Source organism: Pan paniscus, chromosome 3, assembly GCF_029289425.2.
Source record: "Pan paniscus chromosome 3, NHGRI_mPanPan1-v2.0_pri, whole genome shotgun sequence".
Classification (NCBI taxonomy): Eukaryota; Metazoa; Chordata; class Mammalia; order Primates; family Hominidae; genus Pan; species Pan paniscus.
This window is the reverse complement of record NC_073252.2, coordinates 147,390,901-147,413,600: the sequence shown is the minus strand read 5'-3', so window position 1 is coordinate 147,413,600 and position 22,700 is coordinate 147,390,901. Positions and strand designations below refer to the sequence as shown.

The window sequence follows — 22,700 nt, the reverse complement described above, 5'->3', positions numbered from 1 at the left end:
ATTGCAATCCCACATACTAGATCACTTAAACAATGACAATTTAGTGTCTCGTAGTTCTAAACATTAGGAGTCTAAGATCAAGGTGTTGGCTGATTTGGTTTCCCTTAAGGCCTCTTTTCTGGGCTTGTTTTGTTGCTGTGTCCTCACATGGCCTTTCTTCTGGGCATGCTCACCTCAGTATCTCTTCAGTTTTATAGGGACTCCTGTCGTGTTGAAGTAGGGCCCTACCCTTATGACCTCATTTAATCTTAATGCCTTCTTTAAAGGTCATATCTCCAAATAAAGTAGCATTACAGGTTAAAGTTGCTTAACAGGTTAATTTTGGGAGGAGACACAATTCAGTCTGTAACACCTGGGATATCCATTGGACTTATTGGCACTTATTAGTCAATTTAATCAGGATGCAATAAAGATTCTCTTTTTATTTTATTTTATTTTTTGAGATGAAGTCTTGCTCTGTTGCCCAGGCTGGAGTGCAGTGGTGCCATCTTGGCTCACTGCAACCCCCACCTCCTGGTTTCAAGAGATTTTCCTTCCTCAGCCTCCCGAATAGCTAGGATTACAGGTGCCCACAACAATGCCCAGCTAGATTTTTGTATTTCTTTTAGTAGAGACGGGGTTTCACCATGTTGGCCAGCCTGGTCTCAAACTCCTGACCTCAGACGATCTGTCTGCCTTGGCCTACTGGGATTATAGGCATGAGCCACCACTCCTGGCCAATTCTCTTTTTATTTTTTAACATCTCAATTGAGTTATAATTTACATCTTAAAAAATTCACCCATTGTAAGGATTCAGTTAAATGATTTTTAGTAAATGTGCATTGGTGTACAACCGTAAGCATGTTAGATTAAATTTAAAGATTTTCATAACCTCAAAACATCATTTTGTGCCCATTTGCAGCTAATCCCTACTCTTATCCCCAGCCCCAGACAACCACTAGACTGCCTTCTGTCTCTATAGATTTGTCATTTCTCATAAATAGAATCATGCAATATGTAGTCTACTATGACTGGCTTTTTTCAACAATATTTTTGAAGTTCATCCATGTTGTAGCATATTTTAAGTACTATATTCTTTCTTATTGCTGAATAAGATTTCTTTGTATAAATATGCCACATTTTGTTTATCTACTCATTAGTTGATGGACGTTTGGGTTGTTTCCACCTTTTTGTTATGAATAATGTTACTATGAAGATCTCATTGTGGTTTTAATTTGCATTTCTCTAATAATGAATGATGCTGAGCATCTTTTACTAGACATTTTTATTTATCTTCTATAGAGAAGCCTATTCAGAACTTTTGCATATTGTTTCAATCAAGAGCTTTATTTTCTTATTATTAAATTATTAACGTCTTTCTATTCTGGGTACAAATTCTTTATCAGATATATAATTTGCAAGCATTTTTTCCCCAGGCTGTGGAATATATTTTTATTTTCTTAATGGCATCCCTGAAAAGCAAAGGTTTTTAATTTTTATGAAGTCTAATTCATCAGTTTCTTTTTTTCTTTTCTGGGGTATGCTTGTGGTGTTATATCTAAGAAGTTTTTGCTTGTAATAAGATAAAGGTTTTTCTTCTATGATTTTTCCATGTATTTTAATGACTTAGCTCTTACTTTTTGGTCTATAGTTTATTTTCTTTCAGCCTATTTGCAAATTTGAATATAAAGTGTTTTCTTATAGAGAGCATAGAGTTTGATCTTTTAAAAATATAGTCTGTTTGATTGGAGTCTTTAGTTCATTCATATTTGGTACAATAATTGATATGCTATATTTATGTCTGTCATTTTACTATTTATTTTGTATATGATTCACGTCTCCTTTGTCCCCGTGTTCCTCCTTTACTTCCTTCTTTTGCATTTTGTATGTAAACTTTTAGTGTACCATTATAATCATACCAGGAATTTTTAAAGTATATTTCAATAATTATTTTCTTAGTGGTTGCTCTAGGTGTTGCAATATACATTTTAATTTATTCCAATATTTTTAGAGAAATGCTAAAATAATTCCAGTTAAACGTAGTCACTTTGCTTCAATACAGCTTCCTGTCATCCCTCCTCCTTTGTGTTGTTACTGTCATATGTATAACATATGAAATTTATAAGCCTAGCAATATAGTTTTATAATTACGTTTTATGTAATAATATACTTTTGAAAGGAGTTAAGAGAAGACATTTGCAGATATCTTTTATACTGTTATATATATAAAACTAACATATATAAGTGTATAAAAGATATCTGCAAATGTATATTGCAAATGTATATATATATTCATATATATATATAAATACATTTACGATTTCCTTTGCTCTTCATTATTTCTCTGGATATGAGTTACCATCTGGTGTCTTTTTCTTTCAGCAGGTCTCTGGCAGTGTATTCATTTAATGTCTTTATGTCTGGAAATGTCTTTATCACCTTTATTCTTGAATATTTTTGCTGGATATAGAATTCTTGGTTGCCAATTTTTTATTTTTCAGTCAGCATTTTGAATATATCCTTCTACTGCCTTCTGCCCACCATTGATTCTGATGGGAAATCAGTCATTAATCTTATTTTTGTTATCTTGTGTATGATGAGGCATTTTTCTCTTTCTTCTTTCAAGAGTATCTCTTTGCCTTTGTCTTTCAACATTTTGGCTATGGTTTGTTTACAAGTGATCACTTCATGTTTGTTTATCATACTTGGGGTTCATTGAACTTCTTGGACTTTTAGATTAATGTTTTTCATCAAATTTGGCAATTTTCAGCCAATATATTTTTCTTCACTTTTCCTTCTCTCTCCTTTCCTTTGCTAACTCTCATTATACTTATGTTAGTACACTTAAAGTTTTCCCACAAGTCTCTGGTGCTGTTTATTTTTACATCTTTCTTTCTTTGGTTGTTCAAATTGGATAATAGCTATTAATCTGCCTTCAAATTCACTATTTCTTTCTTCTGCCTTTTCAAACCTGTGGCTGAGATCATTTTGTAATTTTTCTTATTTCATTACTGTATTTTTCAACTCTAGAATACGTTTAGTTCATTTTATTGATTCTATTTATCATTATAATCTCTATTTTAATATTATCACATTTTTCTTTAATTCTTTAAATATAATGTATAATAATTATTTGAACATGTTTATAATAGTATCTTTGAGTTCTTTGTCTGTTAAATCTAACCTCTGAGTTCATTCAGAGTCAATTTTTAGTAACTCCTTTTCACATAAGTATGGGTCACTCTTTTCCATTTCTTGGCATGTCTCATTTTGTTGTTGTTATTGTTGAGCACTGGAAATTTTAGATACTTTGTTGTTACAACTATGGATTCTCCCTTTTCCATTATGGCCTGCTCCAGGATTTACTTATGTAAAGGTTTTGGGCAGTGGTGTCGACAACTTTTGTGTAGCAGGCTGCCACTTTTCTGATATTTAGTAGGTATTCTTTATTGCTTTCACCCATCTGAGGGATAAAAGTACATTCTATTTTCTGGTTAATAATTTAAAGAATAAATCAAAAAGTAAAAGGAAATTCATGAGAACATACTAATGGATACCTTCCTTGGTTGAAGCAATCCAGAGTCTTTTTGGATGAAATTGTTTGTAAATATAATTAACAAGTATAATATATTTTGAACACTTAATATGTGCTGTGAAAAGTAATGTGGTTCAAATATTTCAGACTCTCCATAATAACTGGAGAGACATACACACATATAACTACATGCATACAATGTTACAAATGCTTAGACATTCACACATGTATCAAGTGCTAAGATGATATAGTATTAATTATATGTTCCTTAGATAGAGGGTAGGATTTGAGTTAATCATTGTAAGATGAGTTAACTAGATAAGAAAATAAAAGCAAAGGTTTAACACATAGAAGAGAGATAATGTGCAAAGCAGATTAGAATTTTCAGGATAGCTGGTAACAGTGAATAGGGGAAAGTCTGTGTCTGTGAGGTGGATACCTGGAGAGGGAGCCATGCTACTAAAACTGCTGACTAAAATACGTCTGATCATTTATTTAGGTCTAGTGAATTGTGATTGCTTTTCCCCATGGGATTCTATTGTTTTCAGTTTGTTATTTACCTATCATCTGCCTACTGTAAATGGATGTTTTCAAATATACAATGCAAATTAGATTTTGGAAATAAATCAATATTGTCAGTAGAAGCTTTTTAAACCCTTTTCCCTAGAGCTGAATACCTTTGGATAAACAAGAAACCAAACTCTAAGGGCAAAGAGCAACCCTGAAAGATTTGTCTTATCATCACCTTGCTTTAGCTACCTAATCTAGGCAGCTGTTCCTACAATTCTGCCTGCTCTCTTCCCTAGCACTTTTTAAAGATGGTTCTTGACATATGGTCTCATCTTACATTATTTAACTCTGTTAATGCCTGCTTTCACCCTAGAAATAGCTGTGTAAAGCCTATTAAAGCCTCTGGGAATCATCATGGCTAGTGAAAGGCTTTTTCTTCCCCTCCACTTTCCTGTCTTACCCTACAGTCATGTGAGTTGTTACTCCAATTAGTAAGTTACTCTAATTTGCCATTCTGTATTTTTTAAACCTTTGACTCTTATTATTTGGTTTGATATATTTGTACCATTGTTATGTAAGCTGCATAGAGAATCTGTTTAAATTCTGTAATATTACTTAACAAGAGTTATTCTTCTAAAGTGTGTCTGTTTTCTTTAAGTAGAAAATAACCATCTTTAAGAAACAGCAGGAACAGCGGGGGCTTTAGAATGGTGTAACTTCAATAAAGGTATAATTACTTTCATAAGTCTGTTAGAGAGCAGGACTTTTGGTTCCTTTTGTTAGATCTCTGTTTATTAAGATTATACACCCAGTACTCGTAACATGCAGAGAGCCACTAGCAAGTCTTTGTTTTATATGATTAAATTACTATAATACCAGGAATATAAACTCCCTGATGAGAACAACTTAGCCATACAAGTCTCTGATACATGAAAGGAACATGAATATAAAATACTGTATCGTAAATTCTTGAATACAAGCTGTTAAAATATGCAAACTTTTAATTAATATAATTATTCCAACATCGTAAACATAGTATTAAGGATATTTTTATTTTTTCTGGCATTTATCTTGATCCAGAGTCCTATAAATTGCTACAGTAAAGTGAAAACTTCCAAAGGACTTAAGGTAGTTTTTAGTCCTTTACTGTCATAATGTTTTGTAGTTCTCATTCAGTTTGTTTAAGTCATATTTAGTAATGAACATTTTTCTAGCTTTTCTGAATCAAGCTTTTATTATACATTATGCATTGCTCAATAAGGCAACATGATGCTTCCATGCTGTGAAGCCTGTCATGCACGATATAAATTATTAGTGGTATTGAATTGAAAGCTTATGATTCAGATTTGTAAAAGCAAGCCTCTTACTAGGAGCTGCCAGTTTGGCAGAACGTAAGCCAATTGTTTATGCTAAAAGCTTCCTTTTTTAAAAAAGGTTACCTCTAGAGCCATGATTGGTCCATAAGAGTTTCATTTTGGTATTTTGATTTCCAAAATTTAAAATTCAGTTTTCATATTGAAATCAACATGGAATACAGCGGTGTAGTTATATCTTTTATAAACCATGCTGACTTATAAAACGAGATGTTTATGGAGTAAACTTCTTGGCATAGTTTTTCAGGGATTACTATAAATATCTCATGTTCCTACCATAAAACTGTTGAGTTTTTATTCTTTCAAAATATTCTCGTCAATGATTCCTTATATACCACTGTGTATATAATTTTAGCACGATGAGGGACCAAACATCCTTTTGGCTGATGTTGTTCAGTGGTTTGGATATAGAGGACATGATTTTCATATACTTCTTCATATGCACTTGTCATCTTTTGAAGTAAACACAGATACACACATAGAAGCGTATTTGCATAGCATGTGCATCAATAGTAATGCCCATTGGCATTAACAACTTCCTATAATAAAGGCAGATATCAGAACAATCTCTCTCTCTTTCTTGTGGAGTTTAATTCATAATACTAATCAAAAAAGGCACAAAATTGAATGTACACCTACAATTTATAGTGTGCATTTTCTAGCATTAAGATTTACATTTAACATTAAACCAATATTTAGTGGCTCTTAACCAAGGTCTCATAACCTATTTATGTGTTTAAATAAATTGTAAAGTGAGTGCCAAATAAGTTGATTCTAAGAAAGTTAAGGTACCTAGATTTTTAAAGTAAGAAATAGATTTGAATGGATTAAAGGATAATCAATATAACATCACTGTCACTGTCTAAAATTCTAAAGACAAATAAAGCAGTAGAATTTCCCTGCCAGATATATTATCATTCTTGGACTTTTTCATTGTATATAAATGTGAGAATTAGTCTCTCTAGTTCCATGAAAAGTGCAGTTCATATTAAGATAGTTTGTAGAGAATGGATTTCTTTTTTTCTATTAAATCTTGCTATTTAACAATAGTGTTGTGGTTTGGCTGTGTCCCCACCCAAATCTCATCTTCAACTGTAATTCCCATAATCCCCACGTGTGATGGGAGGGATTCAGTGGGAGGTAATTGAATCATGGGGGCATTTACCTCCATGCTGTTCTCATGATAGTGAGTTCTCATGAGAGCTTATGACTGTATAAGGGGCTTTCCCTCACCTTCATTCTGGACTTCTCTTTGCCTGCTGCCATGTAAGATGTGCCTTTGCTCCTCCTTTGCCTTCTGCCATGACTGTGAGGCTTCCCTGTCCATGTGGAATTGTGAGTCCATTAAGCTTCTATTTCTTTATGTACCCAGTCTCAGGTATGTCTTTATGAGCAGCGTGAGAACAGTCCAATACAAATAGGCTATCTACTTACTTAAGTTTTCTTTTGTATTTTTTAAAGGCCTTTTTAAAATTCTCTATAAAGAACTTATGGATCCCTTTTTATACTTATTTCTAAGAACCTTAGTTGTCTGTTGCTGTTGGGAAATGAAGGAGATTCAGTTCTCTTATATGTTTTCTTAAGTCAGGCGCTAGATACAGAGATGCTTATTTATTTCTTTATTTCTTTTTTATATGTCAGAAATACTTCAAAATGAAAATATAAAAATTCTCTCAATCCTTCCTATCACATGTAGAATAAACACTTAACAAATGACACATTTTCTACCTTTCTGACTTCAGCTCCTATTCCTCTCATTTTTGCTCACTGTACTATAATTAGGCTGATAACTTGACTTTTTAAATACACTAAATTACTTGCATTTGCTGTTTCTTCTATTTAAAATTTTCTTCCCTCATGGCTCCCTTTGTAAGAGTTTGACTCGTGTCTCAGCTTCAATATCAGTTACTCATAAAGCCCCTTCCTGACTTTTCTCTCTAAAATAGCCTGCTGTCTTCCCACTGACCTCTGCCCTCCATCTTTGCTCCATTACCTTAATATTTATTTTCTTTCATTCCACTTATTACTACTTGAGATTATATTACACAAGTTTCTCTTTATTTGTTTATGGTCCATCTCCCTCTACTAGCCTGTTGATTTCCAGTGTGGCAGGGGCCATACCTTGCATGTTCACTGCTAATACCCAGTTCATAAAATAGAACCTTGTTTGTAGAAAGGAGGGAAGAGATGGTGTCACCAGCCACAGCAGATTGAAGGCCACATGCCCATACTAAGCTAAGAAACATGAAAGGAAAATCTTTCATACTTTCCTTTAAAATTAGTAGTGCAGGAAAAGATTGTAAAGAGGTAGTATATGCCCCCACATAGTCCTCTGGTGATAAAAAGAAATGATTCAGTCTCTTTTTTTTTCTTGTCTTGGGACAAAAAAAAAAAAAAGATAATTATCCTTCAGAAAAAGCATGCTCCTCTCAGAACTTTCCGAAACTCTTTGTCAGGAAAGCTTGTGGAGATCCTGTAGTATTTCCCAGGTAATACTTTCTTATTCATGAGTATTCTGTGTGATTCTTGGGAAATATTATTTCAAACATGGAATCTCTTGTAGGTCTCTTGCCAATGTGTCTCCTGGTAGGCACTGAGAATGCCTAATGGACCCTGGCATCATACCAGCATTGCCTTTGTATACTAGGTAAAAGACATATTGCTGCTCTTATATTTATTAGTTTGTATATTGTTTTTGAGCTTTCTAAGGTGAAAACAACTTTCATGTATACCGAGACTGTATCTATACAGGAACACTTGCATTATTTTCTGCTATGATGTTGTGAACTTAGGACACACTTGCAGAGCCGGCCAAGCATGAATCACCCAACAAAAGTGAAAGTTGGGAGGGGATTAAATAAGATTAGGATTCAGATACATGAGGTGATAGTGGAGCTGGCCCTCATGTCAGGCAAAGCTACCCTCTTATGTGGCCAAGAATGAGCCTTCAATGACCACTTACATTAATAAGACACCTACTATAAACAATATGTTCATAAGAAAGTTAACACACAGTACCAGGCCAGTGTCTGTTATGAGTCAGGAGAAATGGACAGTTTAATCACAGAAAATGTTTAAATATTAAAAGATCATTATTTTAATTGTTAAAATAAAAGTAAAACAGAATGGTAACTAGTATGCAGTCTCCTCTGAGGGGCTCAGTTGTGCTAGTGCTACATATAATTAATTTTAAAAACTGATGGCTGCCAGTTTACATCCAAGAAATTTCTACATATTTATAACAGTTGCTGGTGATAAATGCATTGAAATTATGCTTTTTCCTCTTTTACATACTAGACTATAAGCACCTGGTCATTATCTTATGCCTTTTTGTATGCTCAGGATTCACACATTTTAAAAAAGCTTGATAAATATTTGTTGAAGGAAAGAAGGGAAGGAGAAAGAGAAGGAAGTTGCAGTTGGAAAAAGAGAGGGAATAAGGAGGGAAAGAATGCAGGGAGGAAAGAAGGAAGCAAACAATGAGTGAGGGTTGCAGTAGTTTTGAACTTTTTTAGGTTGAAACATACAGAGTTTACAAAAATAGAGAAAAATATCTTCTCAAATGTTTATCTTGTTACCATAATTTCTTGCCATTTGAAAGGAGTTAGAAAGGAGTTTACTCAGAACTGGCGTACCATACAGATGCTTAAGAGGTAAAACTCATGTCACTTTTTAAGGGATGAGTTTACGCATATAACAAAGAGAATGAATCAAATAGTTCTTCATAGAATCTTATCATACAATCAATATAGTAAATTTATCATGTAGACACAGTTATAACTTACTCTATCATTTCTGCTCCTGAGTAAAACTTTTTCACATGAATCCCAGTATTGTCTAATTATATTGAATATATACATGAAGTATGGAAGTTTTTCTTAAAAGTATTTCCAAAACATCCTTGCAAATAAGTTCCAGTTTTTGTTAGCCCACCACTCCTCAGAAAATAAATGTGATAATTGTGCATATAGAACATAAAACAAAGTAGCCCATACATTTTTAGGAATCTGTGCCTCTTCTATTTCTCTACCTGGAGATTTTATGGTTTAAAATAGGCTATGATGTTAACTGATTGAACGCAATTAGTGTGTGTGTGTGTGGGGGGGGTGGGGGGTGGGGGTGTCTGTGTCTGAGTATGCAGGTGTAGGTAACATGATAGCTAGATGTATCCTCATTGGATAAGGTGTTAGCCTTTTCTTTGTTCTTTCTACCTAGAAATAAAATCTCTCTGACTGTCTTATCTGAATCAGGCCCCTAGTGGTAACTATCAGTGGTAAAGTACAACATGAAGAGAAACTAAATAGATTTAATTAAGAATTTGGGATTTAATCTATTTCCAGTCCCTTTGCCATGATACTGTCTCAGGACTAATATATTTCAAAACTACTTTTATGTTCCAATAACTTAGTCTATGTGTCAATTCTGTATCCTCTCTTGGATACACAGAGATTGCTTTCCTGGTTGTTCCCATAGATACATAGAGTTTTCTCTCCCATTCACTAATTCAACAAATATTTATTGAGCATCTTATATGTTGTATGTTCTTCAAGGTTCCATGGGTACAGTATGAATAAAGCAAATTTCCTGCCCTCCTGAAGCTTACATTGTACTGGAGAGGGAATTATATATATGTATATATATAAATTTTATATATTTTATGTGTATATATACACATACACACATATATATTTATATGTCAAACCAGTGATAAGTTCTATGAAGAAAACTAAAGCAAGGTAAGAAGATAGAGAGCAAGATGGGGACATTTTTCTTTGGGGTGGTCAGAATAATTGTTTGGAATACCGTGGTGTTTGAGCAGGGACCATAAGGAAGTGAGGGAGGGAACCTTACTGATGACTGTGGGAAGGATCAAGTCCTAAGGCAGGAGTGGATAATGAGAGACAGCAAGAAAGCCAGTGTAGCTGGAACAGATGGATCAAGGCAGGTGGTGAAAGGAAACAACAGTGGAGCAGTCGCCAAGAACTAGGTCATAGAGTATCTTGAAGGCAACATTAAATACTTTAGATTTTATTGTAAATATGATGGAGACTTCATATGACTTATATTATGAAAGAGTGGCATGACTTTCATGTGAATGGGCTGTGGGGCCCAAAAGAGGAAGCATGAAGAATTGGCTGGGAAGCTATTGCCACTGGACCTGTAAGAGAGTGGGAAAACTCAGTTAAGTGGGTTTACAGGGTATGATGAGAATGATGGATTCAGGAACCTCTCAAGAGGAGCATTTTATAACCTTTGGAATCCTTGCAACTAAAAACTGGGCTATGTTAGAGATATTCTCTGTAGAGTTGTAGACTTTTGGTAACAGTGCAAATCTTTATTCAAAGATTTGGCAAAATCCCTGTAGCCTAGCATATGGCCTGTAGGAAAACACTGTTGGTCAATGCCAATGAAAGCCTGAGATGGGATGAGACCTTTATGGTTTTATGAGAAAAATATGTTGCCAACCCAAGGGAAGTAAAATATAATAACTCAAAACCAGAATATTTGGAATGACAAAAACCTTCCTTTTAAAATGTATTCTTCTGGTTGGGTGTGGTGGCTCACGCCTGTAATCCCAGCACTTTGGGAGGCCAAGGCCCGCAGATCACTTGAGGTCAGGAGTTTGAGATCAGCCTGGCCAAAATGGCTGAAATCCCATCTCTACTAAAAATACAAAAATTAGCCGGCTGTTGTGGTGTGTGCTTGTAATCCCAGCTACTTGGGAGGCCAAAGCGGGAGAATTGCTTGAACCCAGGAGGCTGAGGTTGCAGTGAGCTGAGATTGTGCTACTGCTCTCCAGCCTGAGTGATGGAGTGAGACTCTGTCTCATATATATATATATATATATTTTCCTACCCAGTAATATTTGCTTTTCATAATAAACTTTGCTCATTAAATATTATGTCTCTGTGCTCAATTCCTTTACTTCTGCTTTATTGCTACTTTTTCACTTATTAAAGGAGTATATTATTTAATGAAGACCCTTTAGTGCAGCAGAATAAAAATACTTTTACTTCTTATGCAAAAAAAATTCTTCCTTTTGCTCCTGTAAGCTTCATCTCAAGCAGAATGCCATTCATACCTCAGAGAGCTTCTATAGTGCAAGGTACACTGTCTGTCAAGTTAACTGATGGTCAGAAGTACCATCTACTGAGCATTTAAACTAGCCTGAGATAAACTGTGGCATGTGAGAAATTTGTCTTGGGGAGTCCTCCATCAATGTTCACACTTTTATACTCATTTTCTGTACCCAGAATCCTCATTGCCATGTTCTGTTACCTCAATTCCTCAGGCTTATTCTTTCCTAATTTACTCTCCTACTTCAAACATTTGATTCTCTCATGAGCCACTTCTTCAGAGCTCTCCATGGCAATTGGATGATTACATTTTACCTCATCTTTTCAGAATTTGAGATTACCTATGTTATGTAGTAATATCTGATGAGATAGTCATGGGTGCATAATACTATCCTTGCCATGTAGCAGATATGTAATTTTATAAAATATTTTAATGCCTTAACTCAAAGAATTGATAAGTGATGATTGACAAAATGTTAAGCTGTGAAGCTTTTTGGGTTCTACATGGTGCCTCAGTTGAGAAAACTGAGTATTCTATTTAAAAATCAAGATAGGCTGGGTGTGGTGGCTCACGCCTGTAATCCCAGCACTTTGGGAGGCCAAGGTGGGTGGATCGTCTGAGGTCAGGAGTTCAAGACCAGCATGGCCAACGTGGTGAAACCCCATCTCTACTAAAAATACAAAAATTAGCCAGGTGTGGGGGCAGGTGCCTGTAATCTCAGCTACTCAGGAGGCTGCGGCATGAGAATCACTTGAACACAGGAGGTGGAGGTTGCAGTGAGCAAAGATCATGCCACTGCACTCCAGCCTGGGCGATAGAGCAAAACTCAGTCTCAAAAAAAAAAAACAAAAACAAAAAACAAGATAAATCTCTCATGAAGATATCCAAGCAGCATCATTAAGTACCTATTATGTACAAGATGACTAGGAAGAAATACTGTTCCTGAGTCGATTGCTGATGTCAGGGAAAGGAAAGTGGCATTATTCTTTGAACATTGTCTCAGAAAATCACTTTTTTCTTCATATTGCTGCATGGCCGTGTTTACTTTAACACAGCATGGTATGGGAGAAGCAAAAGGACTTGAGTGAAATATAACTTATTTTAATTTTGGTTCCACCACAAACTAGCTGTATAATCTTGGGCAAGTTTCTCTTTTGGAACCTTATTAACTCCTGTGTAAATTAGAATAATACATACTGAAATTCAACAGGTATCTTACTCCGCTCAGGCTGCTTTAACAAAATACTATAGCCTGGGTGGCTTAAACAATAAATATATATTTCTCACAGTTCTGGAAACTGGGAAGTTCAAGATCAAGGGGCTGCCAAATTCAGTGTCTGGTGAGGACTCTCTTCCTGACTTGCAGATGGCAGCCTTCTTGCTGCATCCTCACATGGCAGAAGGAAGAGCTCTTGTTAGGTGCCATCCTCATGACTTAATTTAAACTTAATTACCTCCCAAAAGCCACCTGCTAATACTATCACATTGGGGGTTGAAGTGTCAACATATGAATTTGGGGAAAGGCACAAACATTTAACCAATAATAAGAGGGAAATACATGTCACATATAAAGCAACACATCTTCAGGTTCATAAATATTAGTCACTTCATATCCTTAGTCTTTCTTATTCTTGTGAAAAAGATTCAACTATTAAATCTGCTTTGGTAGGTGTGGCCAGCACCATGCTTAGTTTAGTGCTTGATAGTTTATGGGAACGATAATCATGATATTTTTATAGCAAGTTGATATGCTGATTCCCGTTAGTTCTTGCTGAGATAATAATTCCAGGAGTCAGATAGGAAAGTATTTTGGCATGTAACTAGAATTCCTCTTGCTGTACTGATCTGTAAATGTCCTGTAAACTGACTATATATTATTACTTTTCCAAGAGGCTATAAAAATAAATAATGGAATATATTATTTAAAAATTTTTGTAAAAATTATTTCCTTAAAATGGAATAAAACATTCATTAATAAGCAAAATATATAGGAAACAACAACAAAATAAAAATTATGCAAGGTAATTTTTTAAATTCTGGATAGTAATATGTTGCATTCACAGTTTACATATTTAAAATATTACCATAAAATATTTTTTCATAGAACTTTCTAGTTTTACTATTTACACATATGTTCATTGTCAAAAACAATATCAGCTCATTTTAGTTCTGTTGAGAGCATTTTATCATTATAGTATATTTATACATTAAACATGGATTAATCTGTCATGATGATTGCACAGACAAGTAGGTTTCATTTGTCTAGATTAAATTTCCATTTGTGTAATGTAAGCAGGCTGCAAATTATTTGAGGAGCCATTTTTTACATTTTTATAGCTCTTTGAAATTTTTCACAGTGAAAAGAACTTTTTTGATGATATAAATAATATATTTTTGTAAAATTAAAAAATATTCAGTGCTCTTCTTCTTGCTTATATATGCATATGAAAGTACATGTTTATGGTCATTGTTTATTACACTGTCTGGAATCGCCATGAGAATCTTCTAACCCTTTTCAATGTCTTCATAATGTTCCATGATATAAATATACCCCATTCTATTCAGTCATTCTCCAGTTAGTCAGAATTTACTTTGTTTATAGTTTGGTGCCCTTACAAACATCTTTTTGGATTGGTGCTTCTATTTTTATGAAACAGATTTATAAGAGTAAAATTGTTGGATAAAAGTGTATAAATATTTTTAATTTTGATTGATATCTCCAGAATGATTATCAATTCAAATTTCTCAGCAAAATTGAGCACATCTTTTTATTTCTAAATTCCCAATGGTAGATGTATTTGCCAATGTGATGAGTGTGAAATGATTTACACTTACTTTAATTTACATTTCTGTGATATATAGTTGCTCTTCATATATACGTAGCTCTTCTATGGATTGCCTATTTATAATTTTTGTCTATTTTTAAATTTTTTGTCTTTTTCTTACTGATGCACATTTTACCCTATTTATATATTAATCCTTCACTTGTCATTTATTTTACAACAATTTACCAGTCATTTAATTATGACCTTTGTTTATGTTATCTTTGGTAATATGAAATCTTTAAATTTCTATGTAGTTAGTGTATATTTACACTTTTGGTTTACCTTTTTTTGGTTAAAAACATTTTTCAAACTCCAAGGTACACATAGAACCTATTAATGTTTTCTTCTAAAATTATTATTTTACAAACCTTTATTACATCTGGAACTTATATCTGAAGGTGGTGTGAGTAGAGGTCCAACTTATTTTTCTTCCAGCTAGATATTTGTGTATATCAATATCATTTACCGTCTTTTGACCACTAAGTGGAAATAATTCTTTGTACATTAAATTCTCATATATGCTTAAATCTAGTTAAGGGCCCTTTGTTCTGTTGTATTTATCCATGTGTCTGTTATAAAGTTTTTGGTAGGATTGACTGCTTGATTCAATCTATTGCCAGTTTAACATTTATGAATCACATATTTTGTTTTAATATTTTGATTTAATACATTTTATTAGCAGATTTGCTGGCATTGTAGTGACTTTCCTAAAATAAATATACTTTTTTATAGTGAAAATCTTGCTACATTCTATTTTGTAATATTTTACGTAGAATGTTTCATCTACTTTCATAAATGAAGCTAGTCTGTGATATTTTGATAACTTCAAATTTTGCAGTTAAGATTATGTTGGTTTCATAAAATAAAGATTTTTCTGTGATCTCCTAGGGTTGAGGAAAGTTTAATTAAAGTACTGGAATTATTTTTCCTTAAAGATTAGGTAAAATTTAGGTAGGAACATTGGGTTCCAGTGCTTCTTTGAAAGGAAAATCATTGATCCCTGTTTCAATTGACTTTAAAGTTATTGCTTTATTCAAATATCCAATTTTTTTGATTAATAGTGGTACTTTATGGTACCACTATTGGTTTATATTAGTTTTAGGAAATTATTAATTTATTATAGGTTTATAAGTATATTACAATCAAATTGTTTTTCATGTTCTCATAATTTATTTTAATATTTTCTCTACAGATGGTTATGTCTCTTTTCATTCTTATTGTCTTGTATGTCTTCTCTACTCTTCCTTTGAAAGCTTGCAAAGATTTTCTATGGGATTAATTATTTTAAACCACTAGGATTTGAATTTACACTCTTTTATTTTCTGTTTTCTTTTGTATTCATGTCAGCTTTTATCATTACTAATTTTATTTTTTGCTTATTTTATTATTTAAATTTTAAAGAGGTGTATTAAGTTCCTTTATTTGTAGTTGTTCTCCCTTTACAATGCTACAAATTTGTTCTAGCTATCACTCTAGTTCTCCTAATTTTTTTGGTGTGAAGTATTCATTTTTCACTCTTCTCTAAGAGAGTTCTAATTTTAGTTCCTTTATTTTAAATGTTTCTTTAATGAGGCATAACTTACCTACTCTTAAGTTTACAGCTCTTAAGTCTTAAATCTTACAGTGCACAAATCTTAAGTTACAGCTGGATGAATTTTACATATCTGTACTGTACATTTGTGTAGCCACCATTTAGATGAACATATAGAACATTTTCATTGCCCCAGAAAATTTCCTGTGCTGCTCCTCAGTCAGTACACCACTCCAAGAGATAACCACCAAATTGACTTGTATTACCATAGAATAATTTGTCAACTTCTTGTTAGGGGAATCATACAGCATCTGCTCTTTTCTGTCTGACTTCCTTCACTTTTAACATTTCTGGGAGTCATCTACGTGGTATATAACAGTATTACATTTTAAAAATTGTTATTTGGATTTCCAAATAAAATTGTTATTTGAATTTATCTATCATAAATTATTCATTCTCTTGTTGATGGACATTTGATATATTTCCTGGTTAGGGTTATTATACACAAAGCTGTTATAAACATTATATATGCAATTATGTATGAACAAGTTACTATTTCCACCCACTCTTCAGTCTAGAATGCGTTTACTCTGCCCTTTTCCTTTGGTTTTGCAGAGAAAGTTAATTATTTTTACTTGAAGATCATTGGATTTTTCTTTATATTATTAATATTCCATTTCCAGAATTCTTATTTGGAACTTACTTTGTGTATAATTCCAGTCTCTTTCTCATTTTCCATTTTGATATAAATCTATCAGTCAGTCAACCAATCAGTTCATCAATTGATCCAGCTATCCACCCATCCATCTACCTATAAATATTGATGTAGATATTCCAGTGAATGATTATTGCTCACCTTTGTCTGCTCTCCTCTTTGTCTTTCTGTCTTGCGGTTTTTCTTCTGATTTATTTTTTGTTGATCATCATGCTCAGCTGGAATACTTGGGTATGTAGTCTCAAAATACTGACTTTCCATAAACATATTTATTTTTATATTTATGTATTTACTTTTATGTGACATGTGAACTGTCCTTGTTTGTGTAAATATGTTTGGTTGTATTCCTTTCTCCTGACAACCTGAGGGTTTTTTTCAATTGTCTTTTAACTTCCTATGTTGTTGATGAGAAATTCAATACTTTGTCTGATTCTTTTTTCTTTGTAATTGCATGCTATGGACTGAATGTATTTCCCCAAAATTTGTATGCTGTAACCCTAATCCCCAGTGTGATGATATTTGGAGATGGGCTTTTGGGAGGTAATTGGGTTGTGAGGGTGAGTCATGATGGGATTAGTGCTTTTATAAGAAGAGACAGGAGAGCCCTTGCTTCCTCTCTCTCTGCTGTCTGCCATGTGAGGATACGAGTATAAGGCAGTTTTCTATAAACCAGGAAGCAATTGCTCCCTCACTAGATACTTAATCTGCTAGTGACTTGATCTTGGACTTCCCAGCCTCTCCAGAATCATGAGAAATAAATATTTGTCATTTAATCCACTCAGTCTGTGGTATTTTTGTTATAGTAGTCTGAGCTGACTAAGATATCATAGTTTTCAGTCTGGAATCATGTACAAATTTTTTCTTTTATCTTTGGGGTTCAGGAATTTTACCAGGATATACCTATTTTGTGTATTTTCTTATAGTCCCAATAGGAACTCTGGAGCTTTATAAATTCTTTCAACTTGTACATTCAAGTTTGGATTAATTCAAGCAATATAATTTTCTATCAGTTGATTAATTACCCTTCCTTCTGTAATTACTTTTTTCTTATAAAACCTCAATTTCTGTGTTATATTTTTTGGATCTGTTGATATGTTGCTTATCTTTACTCTGGAGATATTAATTCCTCCTTCTCCCCACTTTTTCCCCCTCTATGTCTTGAATTATTTCCTCCTCTGTATCTTCTAGGCTACTAAATCAGGCTTTAATGATTATCCTCTTTTTACAATGTATTCACTGAAATATTAAAGTAGAAAATCATATTTGTGTTGTTGTAGAAAGTCTTTTTGGTCTTTAATGGTATGTTTTCTTACGTTATTTTGTTCAAGTGCTATTCTGTCTCCATCTCTTCTATTCTGATAGGAGCCATCTGTTTTGGGTGTTCTGTTTCTTCTTCTACTTGACTCTTGGGTTCCTGGAGCATAGCATTATTTTCCTTTGCATACTTATGGTCCTTTATATCTTGGCAGACAGGGCCAGCTACTGGTTACTTTAAGCTGTGGCAATCTGGATAGTGGTGGGGTGAGCAGCTGTCCTGCCCTATGAATTGGCAGGGACTGGCTGGTAGTGACAGGAAAGGTTCCAGAGGAACTAGAATAACTCTGTCTGTTCCATGGTAGTCTTAACAGCAGAGGCTCTCTTAGCATCAGATGTCAGAAACTCTGGGATTATCTGCTGGCTCCCCTGTAACACCCCCAGTGAGAGGGAGACTAGCATATGCTCCCTGGAATTGGCAGCCTTTTGTTTCTAAGTTTTGTATCACTACTGGTGCAGCTCTGTCAGAATAAGGGGTGGTGTTTTGGTCCTTGTCCCAGGACCCTCCCCTCAGCATTCAGTGTTTCTTGCATTGGATGCAGGTGTCAGATCTACTGAGCCCTGGCCTGAGCCCTGGATTTACTCATGCTCTCCAGGCCCATCTTGTCTGGAGACAAAGCAAGCATTCCAGTCAGTTGGATGGCAGTGGGAGAGGACTGCAGGCAAGAGTCCAAAGGCCAATATAACCTGACTCATTACCTTCATTTCCCAAGTTGGAACTGAGATACTACTAAATTCATGTTTGTCTCAGTCACACCCAATTAGTCCAGTGAAGCCTTTAATGCTGTCGCTGTTAGATACTTAAGTAATAGCTTATGCTTTGGAGAAAGCTTGGTCAAATTATTGTCTAAAGGGTCAATTCATTTCAAGACTCTTCAACTGAATGACATCTGGATTACATTTTGACATAAAACATCTGACCTATTCTGAGGAAGCTTGAATGATTCAAATATTTAAACTGAATTAAACAATTACTAAAAGTAGATTGATTTTTCTGTCTCTGAAACAAAAACTGATTTTTTTTAATGGAAATTGTGAGTAGGTAATAATTTGCATGGTAGAAAAAAGAGGAGAAAATTTTTTAAATGCATTTTTCCTTTTATTTTTCCCCTCTCCCTTCCGCTTACCTTGCCTTGCCTTCCTCCCTTCCTTCCTTTTTTCCTTTCTTTCCTTGTTTTTGTTCTCCTTCTCTTCCTTTCAAATGCATGGGGGCTAAGAAAGATGAAAAGGAGGAAATGAGCTCACAGACTAATTCTTTGTCACCGCTTGTTCTCCAAGTAATAACCTGATTTAAGGCCTTGTTTAAAGAGGGTCTGTGACCATGAACAGAAAGAACTATTCGTGAATAATTTGATGGCACTTTGGGTAAGAACAGATTCTTATGGACCCAAGTGAGAAACTGCAGAAAAGAGTGGGTTAGCTAGCTGTCCTGTTTTAGCTCTGCATCATCACAGAACTCAGGGTAGTTTGGGATCCTGCATAGAAGCCACCAGCAGAGTGTTGCTGTGCACAGCAGAGCAGCGAGAGAGGCTGGGGTGCTTGAGAGAGTGCAGTTCCTATTGGGCATATGAGATAGGAACAGTGTCCCTGCTAAGTAGGAGGCAAGGTGGAAGAGCTTGAAAGCATTTTGTCTACAGGTATGTGGTATATATTCTGGAGACTCTAACATAACTGGGAAAGACTTTGAGGGAAGTATGATGTCTTGGCATTATCCAGATGGTAACTAGAATTTGTTCATTGAAGCTAATGAGACTGCATTTTTGCTGACAGGTTAGTGACATCTGGAGCATTCAAATTACATTTCTATAATAAGGAAAAAAACACCTGGTATATGACTAGCCCCTTGAGATGGTACATTTTAACTTTATTCACTATTCTTAGCAACAGTTTCTTCATTTCCCCCTTTTTCATCCTCAGCACTGCTAGCTTTCTGCCAAGGAGGCAGTATTGTGTTGTTGATAAGGATTTGGGTTCTGGGTAGGCTAATGATGTAATTCATCATCCCAAATAGGACATTTTGAGAATTAAAGGACAAGCCAGTAATAATTACCCTGGGACAACAGGCAAAATGGTGAACCACCCAGGAAAACAGGAACGTGTTCTTCATTGAGGTCTGGCGTCAGCCATGTGGGTTTGAGCTCTGCATCTACCATTTATGGGAGCCAGGGTGCATTACTCAAACTTCCTTTGCTCTGATTCTCTTACCTGCAAAAAAAAAACAAAAAACAAAAAACAAAAAAAGGTGCCCACCTTATATACGGTTTTTTGTGGAATAAAAAAATTAATATACAGAAAGTACTTCAAGCCATGCCTGAGCTATAGATAAGCACTTTAAAATGTTAACCATTATTACCCTACCATTATTATTTAGTGGGCATTCTTAACCGATTGTACTACATATTGTTTAATGGATATAAAATAGGATAGTGGTTTTGTTTTTGTTTTTGTTTTCTTTGAGACAGAGTCTCGCTGTGTCTCCCAGGCTGGAGTGCAGTGGCGTGTTCTCAACTCACTACAAGCTCCGCCTCCCAGGTTCATGCCATTCTCCTGCCTCAGCCCCCTGAGTAGCTGGGACTACAGGCACCCGCCACCACGCCCAGCTATTTTTTTTGTATTTTTAGTAGAGACAGGGTTTCACCGTGTTAGCTAGGAAGGTCTTGATCTCCTGACCTCGTGATCCGCTCGCTTCAGCCTCCCAAAGTGCTGGGATTACAGGCATGAGTCACCATGCCCAGCCCAGAACAGGATACTGTTTTAAAAGCATGACACATATATTAAGAGGCACATTTTTAAGAAAGCAATCTTTTTTTTTTTGAGACAGAGTCTCGCTCTGTTGCCCAGCTGGAGCACAGTGGCACGATCTGGGCTCATTGCAAGCTCTGCCTCTCGGGTTCACACCTCCTGGGTTCATGCCATTCACCTACCTCAGCCTCCCCAGCCTCCCAAGTAGCTGGGACTACAGGCGCCCACCACCACGCCAGACTAATTTTTTTGTATTTTTAGTAGAGACGGGGTTTCACTGTGTTAGCCAGGATGGTCTCGATTTCCTGACCTCGTGATCTGCCTGCCTCGGCCTCCCAAAGTGCTGGGATTACAGGCGTGAGCCACCGCGCCCGGCCAAGAAAGCACTTTTAAGGGTATGGTCTGATTAATAGAAAAGCAAATATCATTCTTTTTGGAAGCAAAAAAATTACAATAATTTTCCAATGATTCAAAATGGTACAGTCAAACACTCACTAAACACCAGTAGAAAATGAATCACAACTTTGTGTAACACTGTATATTGTATATAACATCAAGCTGCTCTTATTTATTTGCTTTTACTCGATTCAGAAAGGTGATTTCTATCTAGAAAAAGAAAAGTAATGTCTGGGAAAAATGGTCACTTGCACTGTTTGACAAGAAACCAGACCATGGGATTTAGTGTCTTTCCTCTGCTTTTTTCTCTAAAGCAAATGGTGGGATTTGTTATCTATTATTTGTTGTATGATTGATTTGGTGGGCAAGGAAGCTTAATATTCTCTCTTTATTTCCTTTTTACCTCTTCCCTAAGTGTAGGAACTCTTCAAGAGTGCCTCCCTTGTTGCTTTCTATATGTTTCCATAGTACTTTCTTTAAGTAACCTCATCATCTTTCTCAACTTCTGTCTGAGACTTTTACATTTCTCTCTCTCTCTCCCTGGTCTGGCTCCTTGGCTGAACTCTCTTTTCACCTTTACAATATTCTGTGAGTCATTTCCATCTTAATATCCACTGGAACCTAAAATCCATTGTGATTCTTTCCACTTGTTTCACACCATTGAATTAGTTGTCAAGTTTTTAAAATCCTTCTTTCACAATATCTCTGACTTTCTTTTTTTCCTATTTTCCTGGCTAGTACTTTATATGACCCATGTGACTTGTAATATGCTAATGAGATAGCCCCTAAATATCCCCTTATTTGGAAAAAAAAGGATGTAAGAATTTACTGCTCTTTTCAGGCTTAATATTACCTCCTTTCTGGGGAGCTTTTATTATACTACAGGATTCCTACATATCAGAGAGACTTAACTCAAAGGAATAAACTTAAATAGTAATATTTTAGGTAGATTCGTGAGTAGGGGAATACCCTTTCACAGGTCTCTCATCTACCCAGTAAGCACTAGGGTAACAGAGACCTACTCTTATTTTGCTAAGTAAATTATGACATTGAGGCTTGTGAAATTTTCATTTCCACTCTCCTACTCCCTTCATGGTAGGAGTATACTTCCCTACATTCTTGATATTGTACTTGGCCATATAACTAGCTTTAGCCTCATGGTAGGTGAAATGTACTTTTTTCATCCTTTGGTGTTGGGCTTGGCCATGTCGCTTGCCTTGGTCAATGGGATATTAGTAGATGTGACACCAGCAGAGACTCGAAATATGCTTGTGTCATTACTATAACAACATACCCCAACTAGTCAAGAACCTCTGTATTAGGGGTCTCTAGAGGGACAGAACTAATAGGATAGATACATGTATATAAAGTGGAGTTTATTAAGTTGTATTAACTCACACAATCACAAGGTCCCACAATAGGCCATCTACAAGCTGAGGAGCAAGGAAGCCAGTCCAAGTCCCAAAGCTGAAGAACTTGGAGTCTGGTGTTCCAGGGCAGGAAGCATCCAGCACAGGACAAAGACCTATCCTGGAAGGCTAAGCCAGTCTAGCCTTTTCACATTTTTCTGCCTGCTCTATATTCTGGGCACACTGACAGCTAATTAGATGGTGCCCACCCAGATAAAGGATGGGTCTGCCTTTCCCAGCCCACTGACTCAAATGTTAATCTCCTTTGGCAACACCTTCAGACATGCCAAGGA

General features: G+C 35.2%; 1 protein-coding gene and 1 long non-coding RNA gene across 23 annotated transcripts in view; one reads left to right on the top strand and one right to left on the bottom strand.

Annotated features, from left to right (window-relative positions):
• The window catches only part of LOC129397637 (uncharacterized), a 51,003-nt gene extending 31,936 nt beyond the window's left edge, over positions 1 to 19,067 (bottom strand). Inside the window, exon 1 of the long non-coding RNA XR_008625243.1 lies at positions 18,988 to 19,067. This is a non-coding gene — a long non-coding RNA (uncharacterized LOC129397637). The remainder of the gene's footprint in view (positions 1 to 18,987) is intronic.
• IQCM (IQ motif containing M) overlaps positions 1 to 22,700 on the top strand; it is a 465,249-nt gene that overhangs the window by 275,185 nt on the left and 167,364 nt on the right. The gene's annotated exons all lie outside the window — the stretch shown is intronic.